The sequence below is a fragment of the Bison bison genome, unplaced genomic scaffold (genome assembly GCF_000754665.1).
Source record: "Bison bison bison isolate TAMUID 2011002044 unplaced genomic scaffold, Bison_UMD1.0 scf7180017864376, whole genome shotgun sequence".
Taxonomy (NCBI): Eukaryota; Metazoa; Chordata; class Mammalia; order Artiodactyla; family Bovidae; genus Bison; species Bison bison.
In genome coordinates, this window is record NW_011494948.1 from 6,497,067 (window position 1) to 6,502,745 (window position 5,679).

The 5,679-nt window shown below is 38.8% G+C and overlaps 2 pseudogenes; both read left to right on the forward strand.

Moving 5' to 3' along the window:
- Positions 1 to 1,374: 1,374 nt before the first annotated feature.
- Positions 1,375 to 2,219, forward strand: LOC105000924 (annotated as a pseudogene).
- Positions 2,220 to 4,265: 2,046 nt separating this feature from the next.
- Positions 4,266 to 4,753, forward strand: LOC105000977 (annotated as a pseudogene).
- Positions 4,754 to 5,679: the final 926 nt, after the last annotated feature.

A 5,679-nucleotide genomic window follows, 5' to 3' on the forward strand; every position in this document is an offset into this window, starting at 1 on the left:
ATCATTTCATCAAATACTCAAAGCTTATCTTCTCTGGGAAATAGAACCTTGATTCTGGTAGGCAGATTGAGCCCATTTATTTCAAATAACTCTATTTAACTGTACATAAATGCTTTTGTAAGTCCAAACTTCATAAAGATAAAAGAGATTTTTTTAAACTAACTCTGTCTATACTCTCTAAAAAGTTAAAATATTTTACTTTTTATGCTATTGGCCTTTAGATAAAATAAAGTACTATTTCTTCCTGCACTTAAGCATTTCTTCCTCAAAATTCAGTAAACTGAGGTACAGATTGGGCTGCCCCTCTATTTTAAAAGATTGGAAAATCTCTATACCCCACTCCTCTGCCAGAACAGGACATCATGTCTTCTTGCTGACAATCTGAGTATGAAAAACAATTGATGTTTCCCCTGTACAAAAAATCTAGCTATAGATTAACATAAAATTGTTACAGTAATAAATTTGAAGCCCATAAGAGAAGATCAATAATGGTGGTGTCACACCCAAGGTAAAGCAGAAATAGCTCTATAAGAAGTTGAGATAATAAAATGTTCTGTAAAACCTGAAAAACAGGCAGTAAAAAATCCCCCCAAAATCTAAGAAGGAATCCAAATTATATTAAAGTAACAGACTCTAAGAGATGAATCTAGAGACAAAATTTCTGGGTTTGCTTACCAATTTCATCATTTGTGCGTTTCTTACCAGTTATGCTCTTCAGTTTTCCAATCTGAAAAGTGGCAATAATTATAGTGTCTATCTCACTAGGTTGCTGTCAACAAACACTGAAGAGCTGATAACGTGCAGTCATAATTTTTGCCTATCAAGGAATAAACTCAGGAATGAACAACAAGTACAGAATAAAAAATATTTCATATGTATTCCATAACACAAACTATTATGCAATTTTAGGGAAATGAGCAATTATAAAAAATACCAGATATATTAGCTCAGTTAGTAAAGAATCCACCTGCAATGCCGGAGACCTGGGTTCAATCCCTGGGTTGGGAAGATCCCCTGGAGAAGGGGACAGCTACCCATTCCAGTATTCTGTCCTGAAGAATTCCACGGACTATATAGTCCATGGGGTCACAAAGAGTCGGACAGGACCGAGCAACTTTCACTTTCACCAAATATGTTTAAGAATGAAGAATGGGATTATTAGAATACATCTAAATTTGAGAGATTATTAAAATATATCTAAAATTTGAATTACATTAATATTTATAGTTGCAGATATTTTATTGGAAACTTTAAATATTGGGCACCCCAGGGCCAGTCCCCACAGAACCTCGTGCCTGAGCAGCTGGTTGGCCAGGCTGGAGCTGGCTGGAGGCAGACGTGAGCAGGGTGGAGCCAAGACGGCAGTTGCACTTGATGCAAATGGTTCATCTGGAGTCCAGATGCTTTCCTACTATGTCTCAACCACACTCTGAGCACAGAGAAAGAAGAGGTGATGGGGCTGTGCATAGAATTGAATGATGACTTAAGGAGTGACCCCAAGTTTACATATACTAGAACTGAAATCCACACAGTTGCTGAAAAGTTTGACACTGTCAGAATTGTTCACATTCATTCTGTCATTGTCTTGCGGCGTTCTGATAAGAGGAAGGGTGGAGTGGAAATTTCTCCAGAGCAGCTGTCTGAGGCTTTAACTGAGATAGAAAGGTTGGCTAAACTAACCGGTGGTACCCTGAGAGTTGTGGGCTGGTATCATTCCCATCCCCATATAATGGTTAGGCCTTCCCATGTTGATGTTCACACACAAGCCATGTAACAGATTATGGAGCAAAGCTTTGTAGGGCTTGTATTTTCTTGTTTCCTACAAGATAAAAATACAAAGATTGGACAGGTACTCTATACTTGCTTTCAATCCATTAAGGCCCAAAAGAGCTCAGAGTATAAGAGAATTGAAATCCCAATTCATATTGTACCCCCATCAAACCACTGGGAAAGTGTGCCTTGAGTCAGCAATTGAGTTGCCCAAGATCCTGTATCAAGAGGGGCAAGATGCACATAGGAGGATCCACAGCCTTCCACATCTGGATTCAGTAACCAAGATCCATAATGGCTCAGTGTTTACTAAGAATCTGTGCAGGTCAGCACTCAGCGGACCTCTACTACAGTGGTTGGAGGACAGACTGGAGAGAAACCAAAAGCATTTACAGGGGTTGCAACAAGAAAAGAAAGAGTTTATGCAAGAACTTTCTTCTCTAGAATAAAGCAGGAGACAAATGGGAAAGGATGAAAATATTCAGGTGTAAAATTAATTAAGCTAAATCAGTTTTGAAGAAGAGACATTTGGAGGACTCACATTACCTGACTGCAGACTTACTATGAAGCTACAGGGATCAAGACAGCATGGTATATATGGCCAAATGATTTTGATAAAGGTACACAAGCAATTCAATGGAGGAAGGGTAATAGTCTTTTCAATAAATGAAGTTGGTGCAATTTGTAAAGAAAATGAAGTTTGCCCTAAACTGCATACCTTATACAAAAATTAATTGAAAATATATCATAAGCTTAGATGTAAGATGTAAAAAGATGTAAAACTATAAAACTTTTAGGAAAGAAAAATCTTGGGAAAAAAAAAAACCTGGGCTAGGCAATAAATTCTTGGCCTTCACCCCAAAAGCACAATCCTAAAAGGAAAAAAATGATATATTGGACTTCATCAAAATTAAAAACTTTTGCCCTGCAAAGAATTTAAGAGGAAGAAATTATTGGGAGAAATTACTTGCAAACCATTTATCTAGACCAATATAGAATATACTGTATGAAGTCAGGAGTGAAATATAAACAATCCAATTAGTAAATGAGCAGAAGACATGAATAGACATAGCACTAAAGAGGAAATGTGGATGGCAAGCAAGCACAAGAAAAGATGTTGAATCTTACTAGTAATCGGGGGATGCAAATTAAAACCACAAGGAATTTTGACTATGAGAACAGCTAAAGAAAAAATACTGAAAATGGGGACTTCCCTGGCAGTTCAGTGGTTGAGACTCTGCCTCTCAATGCTGGGGGCATGGGTTTGATCCCTAGCTGGGGAACTAAGATGCCACATGCCTCAGTGTGTGGCCAAAATTTTTTGAAAAAATAGTGAAAATACCAGATGCTGCTGAGCATATGAGCTGGATGGAATGCAAAATGGTAAGTCACTCTGAAAAAAAAAAAAAAAAGTCTGAAAACTTCTAATAAACACACACATACTTTAATACCTCAGCAATTATTTTCCTGGACATGTATCCCACAGAAATGAAAACCTATTTTGGCACAAGATGTTCTTAGCACTTTCATTTGTAATAACACCAAACAGGACAACCTAGATGTCCAGCAGATGAGCATGTGGTTAAACCAACCACGCACACCATGGGAACTACCCTGCAATGTAAAGAAAGAGACTATTGATACACACAACTTGGATGAACCTCAAGCGCATTATGAGGAAAGAAAAATGCCAGTATTAAAAGGTCTCCTACTGTGTGACTGTATTTGTATAACATTTCCAGTTTTTAAAATGACAAAATTATAGAAGTGAAGAACATATTAATGGTTGCCAGGGATAGGGACTGGAGCGGGTATGAGATATAGGTGATTATAAAGGGTAACACAAGAAGTTCCTTTGTGCTGATGGAACAGTTCCATATCTTGATTGTGGTGTTGATTACATGAATGTCTAAAATGCACTAAAACTATACAGAGCTACAAACACCCACAAATGAATGCATGTAAAACCTGGTGAAACCAAATAAGGTCTATACTCTCGTTAGTAGTATGATACCACTGTCAATATGTTGATTTTGAAGTTGCACTGTAGTTATGTGTAAGATCTTACTGCTGGGGAAAACTGGGACTCTGTGTACTATTTTTGCAACTTCCTGTTAATCTCTGGTTATTGCCAAATAAAAAGTTGTAAATATTAAATAAGGAAAAAACATTTAAAAATTGAAAAGTAAGAAGGTGGCTTCTAAATCTAGAAGTTGGAAAAGAGCAAAATAATCTTAAAGAAAGTGGGTGGAAGGAAGTAGTAGAGTTACTTATAGTAATAGAGATTTGCAAAATGGAAAACAAAAACAATATGAAATATGAAGAAGAATGAAAGCTTGATCTTTGAAAAAACTAAGAAAATGCATTAAATACCAAAATTAGACATTAAGAGGATATAGAGGTAAAGAATGTTAAAATTTTTCTTGAAAAAAAAAAGGTAAAAAATATTTTAACAAAATATAAACAAAATTAATTTAAAAAAAAAATCTGGAGCCATCTCTGACTTGGCATCATGGCTGCCCTCAGACCCCTCCTGAAGCCTAAGATCGTCAAAAAGAGGACCAAGAAGTTCATTAGGCATCAGTCAGACCGATATGTCAAAATCAAGCGGAACTGGCAGAAGCCCAGAGGTGTTGACAACAGGGTGCACGGAAGATTCAAGGGCCAGATCTTGATGCCCAATATCGGTTAAGGGAGCAACAAGAAAACCAAGCACATGCTGCCCAGCAGCTTCTGGAAGTTCCTGGTCCACAACGTCAAGGAGCTTGAGGCGCTGCTGATGTGCAACAAATCTTACTGTGCTGAGATTGCTCACAACGTCTCCTCCAAGAACCATAAGGCCACTGTAGAAAGAGCAGCCCAGCTGGCCATCAGAATCACCAATCCCAATGCCAGACCGCACAGTGAGGAAAATGAAGACAGCTCGTGTGGACATTTTGTTTGTTATAATAAAAGCATAAAACCTGACCAAAAAAAAATCTGATTTAAGTTATTACTGTTTAAAAATGTAACAATCTAGAAGAACGGGATGGGGAGAGAGGTGGAAGGGATGTTCATGAGGGAAGCGACATAGGTATCAGTTCAGTTCAGTCGCTCAGTCATGTCCGACTCTTTGCGACCCCATGTTTCGCAGCACGCCAGGCCTCCCTGTCCATCACCAACTCCCGGAGTTCACTCAGACTCACGTCCATCGAGTCAGTGATGTGATCCAGCCATCTCATCCTCTGTCGTCCCCTTCTCCTCCTGCCCCCAATCCCTCCCAGCATCAGAGTCTTTTCCAATGAGTCAACTCTTTGCATGAGGTGGCCAAAGTACTGGAGTTTCAGCTTTAGCATCATTCCTTCCAAAGAAATCCCAGGGCTGATCTCCTTCAGAATGGACTGGTTGGATCTCCTGGCAATCCAAGGAAATCTCAAGAGTCTTCTCCAACACCACAGTGCAAAAGCATCAATTCTTCGGCGCTCAGCTTTCTTCACAGTCCAACTCTCACATCCATACATGACCACAGGAAAAACCATAGCCTTGACTAGACGGACCTTTGTTGGCAAACTAATGTCTCTGCTTTTGAATATGCTATCTAGGTTGGTCATAACTTTCCTTCCAAGCAGTAAGCGTCTTTTAATTTCATGGCTTCAGTCACCATCTGCAGTGATTTTGGAGCCCCAAAAAATAAGGTCTGCACTGTTTCCACTGTTTCCCCATCTATTTCCCATGAAGTGATGGGACTGGATGCCATGATCTTCGTTTTCTGAATGTTGAGCTTTAAGCCAACTTTTTCACTCTCCACTTTGACTTTCATTAAGAGGCTTTTGAGTTCTTCTTCACTTTATGCCATAAGGGTGGTGTCATCTGCATATCTGAGGTTATTGATATTTCTCCTGACAATCTTGAAGAACTCAAAAGCCTCTT